Raw genomic sequence first — 18,493 nt, forward strand, 5'->3', positions numbered from 1 at the left:
TCTTAGATTGTTCGCAGATGATACTGTAATTTACCGTCTAGTAAGGTCATCCAAAGACCAGTATAAGTTGCAAAGCGATTTAGAAAAGATTGCTGTATGGTGTGTCAGGTGGCAGTTGACGCTAAATAACGAAAAGTGTGAGATGATCCACATGAGTTCCAAAAGAAATCCGTTGGAATTCGATTACTCGATAAATAGTACAATTCTCAAGGCTGTCAATTCAACTAAGTACCTGGGTGTTAAAATTACGAACAACTTCAGTTGGAAGGACCACATAGATAATATTGTCGGGAAGGCGAGCCAAAGGTTGCGTTTCATTGGAAGGACACTTAGAAGATGCAACAAGTCCACTAAAGAGACAGCTTACACTACACTCGTTCGTCCTCTGTTAGAATATTGCTGCGCGGTGTGGGATCCTTACCAGGTGGGATTGACGGAGGACATCGAGAGGGTGCAAAGAAGGGCAGTTCGTTTTGTATTATCGCGTTATAGGGGAGAGAGTGTGGCAGATATGATACACGAGTTGGGATGGAAGTCATTACAGCATAGACGTTTTCGTCGCGGCGAGAGCTCTTTACGAAATTTCAGTCACCAACTTTCTCTTCCGAATGCGAAAATATTTTGTTGAGCCCAACCTACATAGGTAGGAATGATCATCAAAATAAAATAAGAGAAATCAGAGCTCGAACAGAAAGGTTTAGGTGTTCGTTTTTCCCGCTCGCTGTTCGGGAGTGGAATAGTAGAGAGATAGTATGATTGTGGTTCGATGAACCCTCTGCCAAGCACTTAAATGTGAATTGCAGAGTAGTCATGTAGATGTAGATGACGTGGTTCCCAGCCCTGTACGAGCGTCCATTATCGTGGACTACCAACGCGTGTTTACGACGTGTTTTGTCTCCAATAGCAACGAGGAGCTGTCTCAGCTGTGTCCTCTTTTCATCTCTTCGCAGTAATTGATGACGAGTAGCAGTCTGGTTCCAACAAACGCATAATAAGATTTTCTGAGGGTGAACATCATCCTTCGCCTACGACAACCCAAACGTTAACGGGCCATCAAAGACTAAGAAACGGTTATTCCCTAATTTTTCTTGGTGTCGTTTAACACATTTTTGCACCTTTCCCAATGAATGTAAATGTTGCAAAATTGTTGTGTTATCCCATTCCATTTTTTTAACTAAGGGTTATGTGAGGCACCTGATTTAGGCGGTATTCATAAAAAAATGTCTTTCAGAATGTTATTCATCAAGCAAGCCGTATTATCCTTCTCGGAAAAGAGAAATCATTTCCGTGCCGTTGTCTCACCAAATGTTTCCAACCAGTACACACCAAAAATTCTTCTCTTTGCTCCTGGAGCACTAGTAGACCCTCGGTAAAACTCGACGAGTTAGAAATATCGGAACTGTTCACTTTTCCCTAATTCACATACGATTAAACCTGACAATGGCCAAAACGAGCTGTTAACATCCTAGCTCCTGTGCTCAATAGCTAAACTTGCAAACTGAAAAACAGTTGAATAACGAAGAACGGAGGCTTCAAAGCGCAGAGGTGGCCACCCAATGAAGAACGACATCGATTTATGCACCGACCCAACAGCTTTTCCGTGGTTCTCCAAACTCGCTTAAGGCAAATGCTGGGATCGTTCCCTTGTTAAGGGCACTACCGATTTCCTTCCTCAATCCGTTCTTCGTCCCTAGTAACGACGGGACACTGAACCTTAATCATCCTTCCTTTTTATGGCACAAACCTGGAAACCTTTGAGGCGTCCAGTGACAACGAATCCTCGAGAACAACTGCATCACTGATAGCAGTCAACATCTAAATTGTGTTTTCAGGCAAACAATAACCGGAATAAATCTCGACATTTTGTTACTGCCTTAATATTTAGCAAACGATATCAATTAGAATATCCCAAAACAAAAGTATTCCAAATAAGTTGAACGTAGTCTATCTTTAGCCTGCAATTAATTAATGTGATTTACTGTCAATTTTCTGGCGGAATTTTACATGTTCAAGAGCATTCCTTGCCGATGGACATTTCTCCTGCCTCTGGCGTCCTCTGTCGACCATACGTCGCAACACTGGCCAATACACTTCTTTCTTCAGTCGACTGAACTGATGTGTAGAAAGCGATAATGCTCGAAACTTCAGTTCGACTACGCTGTTTAGTCGGAACGGTCAGTTGTACCGTCCTACCCATGTCATGCGATGTCCAAATGATAAAGTAGAAAGCTTTCGCGAGTGTTTTATTTGGTGTAGAGTAACGGTAACGAGTAGATGTTGAGTGCATAGACATATCAAGGGCAGATTAGTATACGGGGAGATCAACAGGTGAAATTTCAATCTAAATAAATATCGAGAAAAGTTTTCAACTTGTACGTGACGAGTGAACAAACTTTTAATTAAGTACTTTTAGCAAATGGTCCATGCATATAACGTCTTGCCACAACATGGAAGAGGTTTGTACCACCAGAAAATGAGATTAAGTTTTACCTTAAGGTAAGTAAAATATATCTACAGTCAGTCGGAATTATTTTTATTAATTAAACAGATTGCAAATAATGACAAATCAAGTATAACACTTTATCGTCAAAAGCTGATATTCGTACCTGAATTGGCTGGCAAATTTTCCACAGAATCAGTACACGACGAAACGGTTGTGTGCAGAAGTTCCAGCGACGAGTTGTTCTATTATGTGGAAGTGTTTGCGGCATTTTTTTAAAAGCTGGTCATTCTTTTAAGTATTACACTTCGTAATATTTGAGCATGCAACAAAGATTCTTAGAATTCTACATTTCGGCTTCTATCTTCCGTTTCCTGTTTATGTAATAATCTTTCATTACTTTTGCCATGTCCTTCTTGAGGACCACTGAAGATATCTTACATGCAGTGAGACTCAGAGAATAGTGAACATAAGAAAAAGGAGCTTCTCGAACTACAAATATTTTCGAAGTTTATTTGTGTCCTATCCTGATGTACATACATCAAAAAAAGTTTTGCGTCACCTGGGTTCCGAGAGTTCCCGAACCTGTACAGAAAATTGGAATAGTGATGAACATTAACATCATTTCCACCATTTTTATTGCTCATGAAGAACACACATTGGATATTGTACCACCATACAGCGAGACCTTCAGAAGTGGTCGTCCAGACTGCTGTACGCACCGGTACGTCTGGTACCCAGTAGCACGTCCTCTTGCATTGACACATGCATGTGTTCGTCGTGAGATACTATCCAAAAGTTCATCAAGGCGCTGTTCGTCCAGATTGTCCAACTCCTCAACGCGATTCGGCGTAGACCCCTCAGAGTGGTTGGTGGGTCCCGTCGTCCATAAACAGCCCTTTTCAATCCATCCCAAGCATGTTCGATAGGGTTCATGTCTGGAGGTACATGATGGCCACTTTAGTCGAGCGATGTCGTTATCCTGAAGGAAGTTGTTCACAAGATGTGCACGATGGGGGCGCTAATTGTCGTTCATAAAGATGAATACCTCGCCAATATGCTTCCGATATGGTTGCACTATCAGTGGTAAGGTGGCATTCACGTATCGTACAGCCGTTACAGCGCCTTCCATGACCACCAACGGCGTACGTCGGCCCCACATAATGCCACCCCAAAACAGCAGGGAACTTACACCTTGCTGCATTCGCTGGAACAGTGTGTCTAAAGCGTGAACGGGTTGCCTCCAAACACGTCTCCAACTATTGTCTGGTTGAATGCACATGAGACACTCATCAGTGAAGAGAACGTGATGCCAATCCTGAGCGGTCCATTCGACATGTTGTTCGGTCCATCTGTACCGCGCTGCATGGTGTCGTGGTTGCCAAGATGGACCTCGCCATGGACGTCGGGAGTGAAGTTGCGCGTCATGCAGTCTATTGCGCACAGTTTGGGTCGTAACACGACGTCCTGTGGCTGCACGAAAAGCACGTTGCTGTCAGGGTTCCTCCGAGCCATAATCCGTACGGTCATCCACTGAAGTAGTAGCTAGTAGCCCTTGGGCGGCCTGAGCGAGGCATGTCATCGACAGTTTCTGTGTCTCTGTACCTCCTCCATGTCGGAAGAACATCGCTTTGGTTCACTCCGAGACGCATCGACACGTCCCTTTTTGAGAGTCCTTCCTGGCACAAAGTAACATTGCGGACGGGATCGAACGGCGGTATTGACCGTCTAGGCATGGTTGAACTACAGACACCTCCTTCTTGGTGAAATGACTGGATGTGATCGGCTGTCGGACCTCCTCCGTCTAATTGGCGCTGCTCGTGCAGGGTTGTTTACATCTTTGACCGGGTTTAGTGACATCTCCGAACAGTGAAAGGGACTGTGTCTGTGATACAATATCCACAGTCAACGTCTATCTTCAGGAGTTCTGGGAACTGGGGTGATGCAAAACGCTTTTGGATATGTTTATTTTCTCGACTCACTAGTTGTCCAGAGAAGCGTGTTCTCTAGCTAACTTTTGAAATCTTTACAAAAAAAAAAAAAATGACATTCCGTCGAGTGTATGCGACCATCGATATATGGATGATTGCGAATAGCTTTCTGTAGGAAACTGTACGATGTCAGTTTGAGTCAGGCTTGGAAGTGCGCTGTGATAGCCCGATGGCTACTGTGAGGGCAGACAAGCGTCAAACTTTATTGAAGTCCCTTTACTTGGGACTTAACTTTTTTTTTTTTTTTTGTCATCAGTCTTGTGACTGGTTTGCTGCGGACCAGAGTGCCCTACGTCCTCAAATATTTGGTGGATGTATTCCAGTCTTCAGTTACATCTCTCACTCTCTATAGCTCCCTCTAGTACCACGGAAGGTATTCCGTGATGTCTTAACAGATATCTTAACATCCTTCTTCTTGTCAGTGTTTTCCTTTCCTTGCCGATTCTCCGGAGAACCTCCTCATTTATTACATTAATAGTCCATCTAATTTTCAGCCGGATGCTGTGACCAAGAGGTTCTAGGTGCTTAAGTCTTGAACTCCGCGACCGCTCCAATCCCACCTTTATCAATTTCTGAAACGTGATGGTACGCATTCCGGAGGTAAAATAGTCCCCAATTTGGATCTCCGGGCGGGGACTACTCAAGAGGACGTCATTATTAGGAGAAAGAAAACTGTCGTTCTACAGATCGGAGCGTGTAGTGTCAGATCCCTTAATCGGGCAGTTAGGTTAGAAAATTTAAGAAGGGAAATGGATAAGTTAAAGTTACATATAGTGGGAATTAGTGAAGTTCGGTCGAAGGAGGAACAAGACTTTTGGTCAGGTGAATACAGGGTTATAAATACAAAATCAAATAAGGGTAATGCAGGTGTAGGTTTAATAATGAATAAAAAAATAGGAGTGCGAGTAAACTACTACAAACAGCATAGTGAACGCATTATTGTGGCCAAGATAGATACGAAACCCACGCCTACTACAGTAGTACAAGTTTATATGCCAACTAGCTCTGCAGATGACGAAGAAATTGATGAAATGTATGATGAGATAAAAGAAATTATTCAGGTAGTGAAGAGAGACGAAAAGGTAATAGTCATGGGTGACTGGAATTCGTCAGTAGGAAAAGGGAGAGAAGGAAACATAGTAGGTAAATAGGGATTGGAGCTAAGAAATGAAAGAGGAAGCCGCCTGGTAGAATTTTGCGCAGAGCATAACTTAAAGATAGCTAACACTTGGTTCAAGAATCATGAAAGAAGGTTGTATACATGGAAGAACCCTGGAGATACTAAAAGGTATCAGATTGATTATATAATGGTAAGACGGAGATTAGGAACAAGGTTTTAAATTGTAAGACATTTCCAGGGGCAGATGTGGACTCTGACCACAATCTATTGGTTATGAACTGTAGACTAAAACTAAAGAAACTGCAAAAAGGTGGAAATTTATGAAGATGGGACCTGGATAATCTGAAAGAACCAGAGGTTGTTCAGAGTTTCAGGGAGAGCCTAAGGGAACAATTGACAGTAATTGGGGGAAAGGACTACAGGAGAAGAAGAATGAGCAGCTTTGAGGGATGAAATAGTGAAGGCAGCTGAGGATCAAATAGGTAAAAAGACGGGGGCAAGTAGAAACCCTTGGATAACAGAAGAAATATTGAATTTATTTGATGAAAGGAGAAAATATAAAAATGCAATAAATGAAGCAGGTGAAAAGGAATATAAACGTCTCCAAAATGAGATGGACAGGAAGTGCAAAATGGCTAAGCAGGGATGGCTAGAGGACAAAGATAAGGATGTAGAGGCTTATCTCACTAGGGGTAAGACAGATACTGCTTACAGGAAAATTAAATAGACCTTTGGAGAAAGGAGAATCACTTGCATGAATATCAAGAGCTTTGATGGAAACCAAGATCCAAGCAAAGAAGGGAAAGCAGAAGGGTGGAAGGAGTATATAGAGGGTCTATACAAGGGGGACGTACTTGAGGACAATATTATGGAAATGGAAGAGGATGTGGATGAAGATGAAATGGGAGATATAATACTGAAAGACCTGAGTCGAATCAAGGCCCAGGAGTAGACAACATTCCATTAGAACTACTGACAGCTTTGGGAGAGCCAGTCCTGACAAAACTCTAACATCTGCTGAGCAAGAAGTATGAGACAGGCGAAGTTCCCTCAGACTTCGAGAAGAATATAATAATTCCAATCCCAAAGAAAGCAGGTGTTGACAGATGTGAAAATTACCGAACTATCAGTTTAATAAGTCACAGCTGCGAAATACTAACGCGAATTCTTTACAGACGAATGGAAAAACTGGTAAAAGCCGACCTCGGGGCAGATAAATTTGGATTCCGTAGAAATGTTGGAACACGTGAATCAATACTGACCCTACGACTTATATTAGAAGCTAGATTAAGGAAAGGCAAACCTACGTTTCTAGCATTTGTAGACTTAGAGAAAGCTTTAGACAATGTTGATTGGAATACTCTCTTTCAAATTTTGAAGGTTGCAGGGATAAAATACAGAGAGGGAAAGGCTATTTATAATTTGTACAGAAAGCAGATTGCAGTTATAAAAGTCGAGGGGTATGAAAGGGAAGCAGTAGCTGGGATGGGAGTGAGAAAGGGTTGTAGCCTATCCCCGATGTTATTCAGTCTGTATATAGAGCAAGCAGTAAAGGATGTGGCGTCGCAACTAGTGCGAGCGCACAGTTTTCTATCAAATATTTACTGTGAAATGTAGACAGACTGTAAAGTAGCCATCAGATTAGCATATGTGCTGTAGCGGGCAGATTACCGGTGTCCGTTCGTCTGACGTCACGACCATATGGCATGTCTGTACCGTGAGAATGTAAGACCTGTGCGCTAACTAGCCGCGTGTATAACGTGGAACTTTCATCTTTAATAACTTCTAACTGAGGAACCTGAGGAAATTAAAAGTTAATATACTAGTTTCTGTTATGAATAAAAATAAGTCATCCAAATTTGAGCTTTGAAACCTGCATATTTTGGAAATTAGAAAAATCTTACAGAAAACGCAAATTTCTACAATTTTCGAGTCTAAATAAATACCATTATGTATAGATCACCTTCAGTGACCATCCAACTATGAAACAAAATCACCTTCCGTGCTTTTGTATTTATTTTGAGAATTTTACTTTTAGAAATTCACCTATAACTTTGTTAAAACCATAAATGTTTTGAATTTTTGTGAACAGTTATTTTATATGAGTAGGTGAGAGTGAATGAGTGTGCCTGAGTGAATGAAAGAGGGACATTCGCCATTCTTTGCAAGTGTATAAAATCTAGGTTGGAACTCGCAAGTGTTCAGACGATGTAACCGTGGGAACAGAGTCGCCAGTGGTTCCCCATCTTAGTGAATGTCGGATGTCCAAGAGTGTATGGTATTGTACAAGCAGCCAGAACGTTCGCGAGTATTTAAATAATTTCTGGAAATAAAGTAAAGTCTAGTTTTCCTTTCGGTTTGTTAAATTATACAGTAAATTTTGTGTAACAAGAAATCGTGACGTAAATGATTCAGAAGTCATGACTGGTGCGTGCTAGATTTTGGCGCGAGGCGCACCCAAAGAGTTAATTCTGATTGGCTGTGTGATGTGTGAGCCAATGAGATGCGAGGACGGTTAGCAGACTAGGAGAGTGAGTCGCGAGTGGATGAGAGTCGCGAAGGAACTGTGATCGAGAAGAGACATGCTTGATGTGTCCTCGCGAATAATGTGTAAAATGAAGTCATAAAACGGCTTCATCGGTTCGGTACTGTGCGATTTGAGACTGGAAGAGTCCAGTAACGCGTAGTGTGAGTTTGAGCGAGTTGTGACTTTTCGTTCCGCGAAAGACGCGAGTAACTTTAATAATTAAAAGCGTGGCGGTACTTCGTAAACTTTTACTAAGTGCTTATGGCGAGCATTAACGTTAAAAAACGAACTATTATTGAACATCGACTGCAAACGTGTATGTTAGAAAATCGTCTGTGTTGCAGTTAAGTAAATTCCGTAACTTTGAAAGCTAATTCTGGCGGGGTTTGAGTGTGGATAGAATTGTGAACTGAACTTTCTTCAAACGTAGATTAGCGGGCTGATGATCAGGCTTAAAGACAATAAAGAGCTTAAATAGAATTACCAACTTCGCGTTCTCGTTTGAGTAAACAATTACTACCATTCCAATAACTCAATTTATTTAGGAAGATTGCTCATAGATTGTATTTCAGCAAACATGTATCGCGGCCTCCGGTGAGCGGCTATTAAATTGCAGTTTCTTCAACACTGCTTTTCTGCAATTTTTCCAGTAGCTGCTATCAGGAGAGGCGAGTGCAGCAACTACCTAAGAAACGAGGTAGGTGGATTTTCTTTCAGGGAAAGGAAACTGCGCGATAAGAGCCTGACCCGTCGCAAGTGGTGCATCGGCCGGGAAATAAAAATAGTAAATTCCAGTGAATTTCAAAAAAAAGCAGTAGTGACAATTACTGGACAATACAGAAGTGCTCGCTATGTGTAGGAACTGTGTAGCGTACAAATTGATATCGCCACGTGAATAGGAAGGACAGTGAAAGTGTCCGTGAACTGTAATGTGTTGTACGGAACGGAAGAATTTTTCGGTGACTACGCGCCGATTGGAATAGCAGTCTACGACGGCGTCTGGCAGACGACGAGCTACGGAGACTACGCAGAGGCGACGACAGCAGTGGCAGTTGGCAGCGCTGATTCGAGCGGGGGCCCGGAAACTGGTACAGCATTGCAGTGTATGGTGAACGGACCCGCAGTTTCATCTAGCAGCAACGCAGCACGCCGAAGCACAAAGTTAAGTACAGTGCTTTTGAAAACTTTGTGTGTTTGTGGAGTCAAACTGAGAAAAATGGCTGAGTTTCAACCAAGTGACAAAAAGGCGGAACTAAGTTGTGATAGTGGGATGGAGACAGGGGAAAATGACCCCATGAATTTTAGTTTAGACGTGTCTCAACCCAATTTCAGTAGTAGTTTGACTGATTCATCCTATGTTAATTATAGTTTGGAGTCAGATCCAAATATGTCAGTGCCCAGTGAGTTACAGTTACCCATGCCGGTAGTTAATGTTAATAGGGACATTGTATCAGCAAATGAGGGGGCGAAGGATAATGTCGCCAGTATGCTGATGAATCTATTAACTAAGATGAACGTGTTGGATTCCAATATGTCAAGTAAGATGGATTCCAGTATGTCAAAATTGGAAACTAATATGTCAAGTAAAATGGATTCAAAAATGTCTAAATTAGGATCTGATTTAAGTAATGAGATGACTAAAATGGGCGCTGATTTAGATTCCAAAATATCCGATCTCAGAGACTGTTGGAAGCAAGATTTAGCAGTGCTCAGTAGTAAAGTAAATGTTGAAATACAGCAGGTTAAACTAGAATGTACAGAAAATATTGTTCAAGTGCAAAGTGAATTGACGACACGAATCGAACAGGTTACTGAGGATCAACAGCAATTTAAATCCCATGTCGATGCAGAATTAGATAAAGTATGTGAGCACATAAAAGTGGTAGAGAATTCCAATGAAATTAATCATGCCGCCTTAGAATGTAAAGTAAATGATACCAAAATTCGGTGTGAGAAACTTGGAGAGCAAGTTGTAAATAAGGTCAATAATTTAGAGACTCACATAAGCCATTTCAGTGAAAGTGTGAATGAGCAACTTTGTGGGCATGAATGCAGACTAACCAAAGTAGAACAGTGTGTTTCTAACCATAGTGGTAGTATAATTTCCAGTGGAATAATTGAATCTACCGAGGTTGCGTATGTTACCCACAGACAGTTTTTAAAATTTGACCCAAGTAAGAACATGCACCCCAGAGAATTTTGGAACGATTTTGAAGACGTTTTGCCGAAAGTATGGAGCGATAAACAAAAGATAGGCTTTATCACTTCAAATTTGATGGGAGAGGCCAGAGTATGGGGGAATTTAGCCTCTGAAAAATACGCGAAATTGTCAGAATTTAAATTAGCGTTCTTTGAGGAATACTGGGGAAAGAGAAAGCAGATGGATGTTCTTAATCGGTTCTGGTCGGGAGAGAAGTATGACCCCAAGAGAGAGGGCATCAAACGATTTGTTCAAAGGTGGGTAACAACTCTGTCCTACCTTAGTAATAAGTTAGAAACAGAACAGATCATATTAGGGGTAGAAAATAAGCTACCGTGGAACTGGAAAACTAAGATCATATCTGCGCCCCGAGATAACATTGACAAGTTCGTACAGTATTTAGAAAGGGTTGAATCCGTCCAAAAAGAAGAAGAAAACATGAGGAGGGAGCATCGCCCGCCTGCTAGGCAGAATGACAATCGCGCGGATGTAAACATTAATAGGATGGGTGTTCAGAGAGGCGGCGGATACCGTGGCAGTTCACGTGGTAGAGGAAGAACATATGTTAACAGGTTCAATGAACGCGAGCAGTATGACAGCGGCCGACAGATGTCAGGAGGTGAGGCGGTCAGCTGGAGGCATAGTGATGACGCACCGCGCTCGGAAAACCATTAATTGTCTACGAGTGTGCTGGCGATCGTAGGCAACAGCGTTTAAAGTTAAATCCGCTGGCAAAACCATTCATAAGAAAGCAGCCTGAACGACCACCTAACATAAATGTTGTTGCTACAAAATTTAGGGAGGATAACGTAAAACAGACAGAGATAGTAGCTTTAAGTCAAGTGGAGGTTAATGAACCAATTAACTGTAAGAATAATCATAAGAAGCCACTTATTGAAGAACTAAGTACTAGTTATAAGGGTAATAATCAGAAAGACATTATGCACAGTAAAACTAATGAAGAGCTGTCGGATAGGGGTGAGAACAGTAATAATGGCAGGGTTGTGACTGTGCTTGATAAGATAATTGATGTTGTAGATAGTTACGAAGAAGAGGATAGATTAGAGGAGGAGGTAGAGGTTAATGACGACGCCTTGGATAGGGTCGTAGAAAAGGAGGTTAATGAGAAAGAGGGGGAAACATTGGAAAAATGTTTTGACTTAGCAATAGTGGATAGGCTAATAGGAGCTGCCACTAGAATTGAGGGTGATAATAAGCATGAAATAAACCCTGTAAGTGTGAATGTGATTGCCACCCAAAAGACAGGCTTCGAAAGGAGAGAAATTGTGCAAGATTTATTGGAGGAAGCAGAACCCAAAATAAATAAAGAGTACTTAGGGCAACCGATAGTAGAGCTAAGAGTATTAAATGAACCAGTTAAATGTTTGATAGATACTGGATCGGAAGTCTGTGCAGTATCCCAGAACTTGGTAAATGAACTCCCTAACAGTAAACAGATTGTTAAGATGCCAGTAAGTGGCTTGAACATTGTAGTAGCAACCGGTAAGACTAAGAAGACAGTAAAACAGGAAGTGTTTCTACCCATAGCATTTAAGGAAGTAGAAATAAGACAGAACTTCTTAGTTATAAATGGACTGAGTGTAGACATATTGGTGGGGGCTGACTTTTTGAATAAATATGAAGGATGGGTGAATTTTTCTACCAATGATGTTATGGTAAAAATTAAGGGTAAACTAATTACTATACCTTTCATCGGTAAGCAGCTATGTGAGGATCCTGAGCAGAATGATTTTCCTATATGTATTTGTAAAACAGAGAAATTCTTGGAGGGCTATAATGAGTACGTGGGCCCATTTAGAATCGTAGAGAAGCCTCACCCAAATGCTTATAGACTGGAGTTTGTGAAATCACATAAGGTGTTAGGGCTTAGGAACATTGTGGATTTGAAAAGATATGTTCAAAAGAGAGACGTGGCCAGGAGTGAGTAGATACCTCAGAGAGCTTTGCACTCTTTGCAGAGCTAAGTGCGTGACGAGCACTAGGTCTCGAGTCGTTTGACAATATTTCTTCCACTTTCTTTTCCGTATTGTCAACCTACCTCTTCTTTCATTCAGAACTAAAATTCTATCGTCTTTCCTTCTTCTCTATCGTAGTTTTTAAGTGATAAAGTGTTTAAGTAATGAGTAGGAAAGAACCTCAGTGCAGTATAGGTTAAGCGTAAGGAATGAGTGTAAGAGAAAATCAAAAAGGATTAAGATACCTCAGATAAGTAATAAGTCTCAGTAAAGTAAATGTTTGGCCTAAGGTGTGAGTAATGCCCTTAGAAAGGTAAAATAACTAAGAAATGTAAGAGCCTCAGAAAATATGGTGACGAACATTGAAGCTGTTTGTTAAGTAACAGAACGATATGTTAAGACGTAGCATTAAGCTAATGTTTAGGAAAGGAAATGGAGCAGTACAGCAAAACTGTCTGTTCAATGAAGTCAGAGCCTCAGGAGGTGATTTAGTGGTAAAATGAGTAAAGGTACAGTGCAACAAGGTTGACTGTCAAAGGGGTAAAGGAAGTTAAGTAAAGGGACAGTGCAGCAGGACTGACTGTCAAATGAAGAGAAATAGGTGAGAAAAGGAGAAAGAATGAGCATAGTGTTTGGCTAGCTCGATATTAGGAAAAAGTGAGGCTACGAAGGTGAGTAAATAAAAAGCTTAACGTTGGTAACCAGAGGTGGCGTTTGTTGGTAAACAGAGGAGATGTTTGTAAACAAAAGGAAGTGAGGCTACGAATGTAAACAGAGCTGAGGCGACGTTGGTAACTCAGGAGGTGGATGTATGTTAGAAAGTATGGGTAACGAGGTTTCGCAGATTAGTAGGAAACGCTTTAACAAATACTAACCTGAGTGTGTGAAGTATGAGTATGAGAGTTGTAAATTAAACCCGAATGTGACTAGAGAAAACCTGATGTTGACAAGAAATTGAAGTAACTCCAGATATGTGAGATGAGGAAAGTACCCATGACATCGATTCCATTTTTGACCAGAGACACACAAAGCTCCCCAAGTTTGTCGTAGAGATTAGTATAAGGATTGTAGTGTTGATAAATGAATAAGTAAATATGTATTTTTCAGTGTTTAATTTATGATACAGGACTACAGGAGATTGCCTGGAGACAGAATTGTAATATTGATAATTTTGTGTATATTTTATATTGTTGTGTATTGTACAGGAACTGGAGAGTCACCAGTGCTGGCGGAGATTTATTATGTATTTGTGAACTATTTGTAGGAATTGTTTTTCTTAGTATTTCTTATGTAACCATAACTTGTTTGATTATGAGATGAAGAAGTAATTAAAGAATAAATGTGCCACTTCGGTACTGCATTAGGAAAGTCAATTCACTTTTCACTTAAATAGAATTAAAAAAAAAAAAAAAAATTTTGAAAATTGTACATACTGTAAAGTAAATGTTATCAAAAATATGAGACTTTAGAGTCAAGCAGATAGCGCCATTTATCGCTGCTGTAGGTTAAGACGTAGCAGTTAGAAAGGGAACTGAGGCCAGCTGATGTTTCAGGTGCGCCGAAGTAAACAGAGGTGGTAGCACGAGACTTGAAATGGACCTCCCAAGCAGGACCCGGTCGAACTACGAGTGCTATCAAAATCTTAAGTGTAAGTGGTAAAAAAGTGACGCTCACCATAGCGATAGTAGTGTTAGTGTGCGTGTGACGTACATCAAGATAGTATTTAGGTTTGTTTTCTCTTTCAGGAATTTGTAAATAGAATTTTGTAATCTGAAAAATTTTTTTTTTGAATGATGATAAAAGTGCATGTTTAGATATAAGATGTTTTGTAGGTCGTCAGCCCTAGGTATAAGTGGATGATTGATGTACAGGAACTATAAATGTTAAATAGCTGTTTGAGTAAATCTTTAATAGAAATTTTTTTTTAGAAAACTAAAAGTTTGTCATGAATGAAAAAATTTAGTTTCCTCAGGAGGTGTGTGGCGTCGCAACTAGTGCGAGCGCACAGTTTTCTATCAAATATTTACTGTGAAATGTAGACAGACTGTAAAGTAGCCATCAGATTAGCATATGTGCTGTAGCGGGCAGATTACCGGTGTCCGTTCGTCTGACGTCACGACCATATGGCATGTCTGTACCGTGAGAATGTAAGACCTGTGCGCTAACTAGCCGCGTGTATAACGTGGAACTTTCATCTTTAATAACTTCTAACTGAGGAACCTGAGGAAATTAAAAGTTAATATACTAGTTTCTGTTATGAATAAAAATAAGTCATCCAAATTTGAGCTTTGAAACCTGCATATTTTGGAAATTAGAAAAATCTTACAGAAAACGCAAATTTCTACAATTTTCGAGTCTAAATAAATACCATTATGTATAGATCACCTTCAGTGACCATCCAACTATGAAACAAAATCACCTTCCGTGCTTTTGTATTTATTTTGAGAATTTTACTTTTAGAAATTCACCTATAACTTTGTTAAAACCATAAATGTTTTGAATTTTTGTGAACAGTTATTTTATATGAGTAGGTGAGAGTGAATGAGTGTGCCTGAGTGAATGAAAGAGGGACATTCGCCATTCTTTGCAAGTGTATAAAATCTAGGTTGGAACTCGCAAGTGTTCAGACGATGTAACCGTGGGAACAGAGTCGCCAGTGGTTCCCCATCTTAGTGAATGTCGGATGTCCAAGAGTGTATGGTATTGTACAAGCAGCCAGAACGTTCGCGAGTATTTAAATAATTTCTGGAAATAAAGTAAAGTCTAGTTTTCCTTTCGGTTTGTTAAATTATACAGTAAATTTTGTGTAACAAGAAATCGTGACGTAAATGATTCAGAAGTCATGACTGGTGCGTGCTAGATTTTGGCGCGAGGCGCACCCAAAGAGTTAATTCTGATTGGCTGTGTGATGTGTGAGCCAATGAGATGCGAGGACGGTTAGCAGACTAGGAGAGTGAGTCGCGAGTGGATGAGAGTCGCGAAGGAACTGTGATCGAGAAGAGACATGCTTGATGTGTCCTCGCGAATAATGTGTAAAATGAAGTCATAAAACGGCTTCATCGGTTCGGTACTGTGCGATTTGAGACTGGAAGAGTCCAGTAACGCGTAGTGTGAGTTTGAGCGAGTTGTGACTTTTCGTTCCGCGAAAGACGCGAGTAACTTTAATAATTAAAAGCGTGGCGGTACTTCGTAAACTTTTACTAAGTGCTTATGGCGAGCATTAACGTTAAAAAACGAACTATTATTGAACATCGACTGCAAACGTGTATGTTAGAAAATCGTCTGTGTTGCAGTTAAGTAAATTCCGTAACTTTGAAAGCTAATTCTGGCGGGGTTTGAGTGTGGATAGAATTGTGAACTGAACTTTCTTCAAACGTAGATTAGCGGGCTGATGATCAGGCTTAAAGACAATAAAGAGCTTAAATAGAATTACCAACTTCGCGTTCTCGTTTGAGTAAACAATTACTACCATTCCAATAACTCAATTTATTTAGGAAGATTGCTCATAGATTGTATTTCAGCAAACATGTATCGCGGCCTCCGGTGAGCGGCTATTAAATTGCAGTTTCTTCAACACTGCTTTTCTGCAATTTTTCCAGTAGCTGCTATCAGGAGAGGCGAGTGCAGCAACTACCTAAGAAACGAGGTAGGTGGATTTTCTTTCAGGGAAAGGAAACTGCGCGATAAGAGCCTGACCCGTCGCAAGGAAACAAAAGAAAAATTCGGAGTACGTGTTAAAATCCATGGAGAAGAAATAAAAACTTTGAGGTTCGCCGATGATATTGTAATTCTGTCAGAGACAGCAAAGGACTTGGAAGAGCAGCTGAACGGAATGGACAGCGTCTTGAAAGGAGGGTTCAAGATGAACATCAACAAAAGCAAAACGAGGATAATGGAATGTAGTCGAATTAAGTCGGGTGATGCTGAGGGAATTAGATTAGGAAATGAGACACTTAAAGTAGTAAAGGAATTTTGCTATTTGGGGAGAAAAATAACTGACGATGTTCGAGGATGAGAGGATATAAAAAGTAGACTGGCAATGGCAAGGAAAGCGTTTCTGAAGAAGAAAAATTTGTTAACATCGAGTATAGATATAAATGTCATGAAGTCGTTTCTGAAAGTATTTGTATGGAGTGTAGCCATGTATGGAAGTGAAACGTGGACGATAAATAGTTTAGACAAGAATAGAATAGAAGCTTTCGAAATGTGGTGCTACAGAAGAATGCTGAAGATTAGATGGGTAGACCACATAGCTAATGAAGAAGTATTGAATAGGATTGGGGAGAAGAGAAGTTTGTGGCACAAGCTGACTAGAAGAAGGGATCGGTTGGTAGGACATGTTCTGATACATCGTGGGATCACCAGTGTAGTATTGGAGGGCAGCATGGAGGGTAAGAATCGTAGAGGGAGACCAAGAGGTGAATACACTAAGCAGATTCAGAAGGATGTAGGCTGCAGTAGGTAGTGGGAGATGAAGAAGCTTGCACAGGATAGAGTAGCATGGAGAGCTGCATGAAACCAGTCTCAGGACTGAAGACCACAACAACAACAACATGGTATTACACAAGGTATCACAACAATGTTTCACCAGGCAAAGCCGATCAACTATTGTTTGTGTATGAGAAATCGGTTGGAAACTTTCCTCATGTCAGCACGTTGTAGGTGTCGCCACCGGCGCCAACCTTGTGTGAATGCTCTGAAAAGCTAATCATTTGCATATCACGGCATTTTGTTTCTGTCGGTTAAATTTCGCGTCTGTAGCAAGTCATCTTCGTGGTGTAGCAATTTTAATGGCCAGTAGTGTATTTAACTTACACCCATTTTATGTATTAAACTATTATTTACTGTTATTTTATGTTTGAGATTCACTTTTCTTATTTTTTTTCCTTTAGTTTGCCATTTCACATATGCGTATTTCGTCAATTGAAAATCACAAGTAATTCGTTATTGTAATATTAAATCATTAAAATATTGATAATCTGTAAATAAGTGCTTAAAACAATACTGTTTCTCCCATTATGCATATAAAATGAACGAAATTTCTTCGCATAATATATACGACAGAGAACACATCATAAAACAAAATTTAGCAGGATTTGAAACCGTCGCGGGTGACTCTCTGAATATGCCGATTTGCATCAGGCTGTTTCAGTACTTTGAAATACTTTTGTGAAGAGAATTGATTACGCACTAGTGACTGCAGTTTGATTATATTGTTTCTCGTGCGAAGTCATTCAACAGTACTAGACGTGAAAATACGTACTGCAATATTCTGTCCCCCATACACACTCATTCAGTTTCATCAAGATCGTTTACTAAGACTTTGAAATGTTCTTTTGTAAGTATACAGTTCGATTCCCGGCGGGGTCAGGGATTTTCTCTGCCTCGTTATGACTGTATGTTGTGTGATGTCCTTAGGTTAGTTAGGTTTAAGTAGCCCTACGTTCTAGGGGACTGATGACCATAGATGTTAAGTCCCATAGTGCTCAAAGCCATTTGAACCATTTTTTTGTAAGTATACAAATTTTATAAACCTGGGTTTGCCTTTCTTCGTCCTATCTGCAAAGGTAAGTCGTAGGGCCGGTCTCGACACACCTGTCCCTCCATTTTTCTGGAACTCACACTCAGATCTCCGTGATCGGCATCTAAAAGTTTTTCGACGCTTCTGTACATTAATCGTGTACAAAATTTTGCATATATGACTCGGCTCCTTCTCAGTTACTGCACATCTTTCACGTCCTTCGACATCCCATGTTTCTGTAGTTCAGCTATTTTTAATCATCAGTAAACAGTGCGTATAGTTTTTGTCCATGGACTTTCTTGTCTTTCCTGTTAAGCTGTCACTGGAGCTATATCGAAGGCTGACATACAGATCGCAGTTAGCTCAGAACATATGTCTCGGATCACTGTGGGGTGGCCATTTGCAGCCGTGCTCGTCATGCAAACCAGCCGCCTGTACTATCTCGAAACCGCACACGGAATCTTTAAAAGCGTAGCGAGCGTCCATACAGAATTCTTGCTCCAGGGCAGCGGAGAAAATTGCATGCAGATGAGGGGTGGCAAATAAAAGGAACGGAACACTGAGACAGAGAGAGAATGGGGCAACAACGTGCCGTGTCTTGCAGGACCGGAATTGCGCATCGCTCTTTTTACGCCACAAAACCATTTACGCCGAAATGAGTTTCCACCACCGAATAAACGACGACCTCAATCTGGGAAAGTATTCTAAATATCCTTCC

Source organism: Schistocerca gregaria, chromosome 3 (assembly GCF_023897955.1).
Source record: "Schistocerca gregaria isolate iqSchGreg1 chromosome 3, iqSchGreg1.2, whole genome shotgun sequence".
NCBI lineage: Eukaryota > Metazoa > Arthropoda > Insecta > Orthoptera > Acrididae > Schistocerca > Schistocerca gregaria.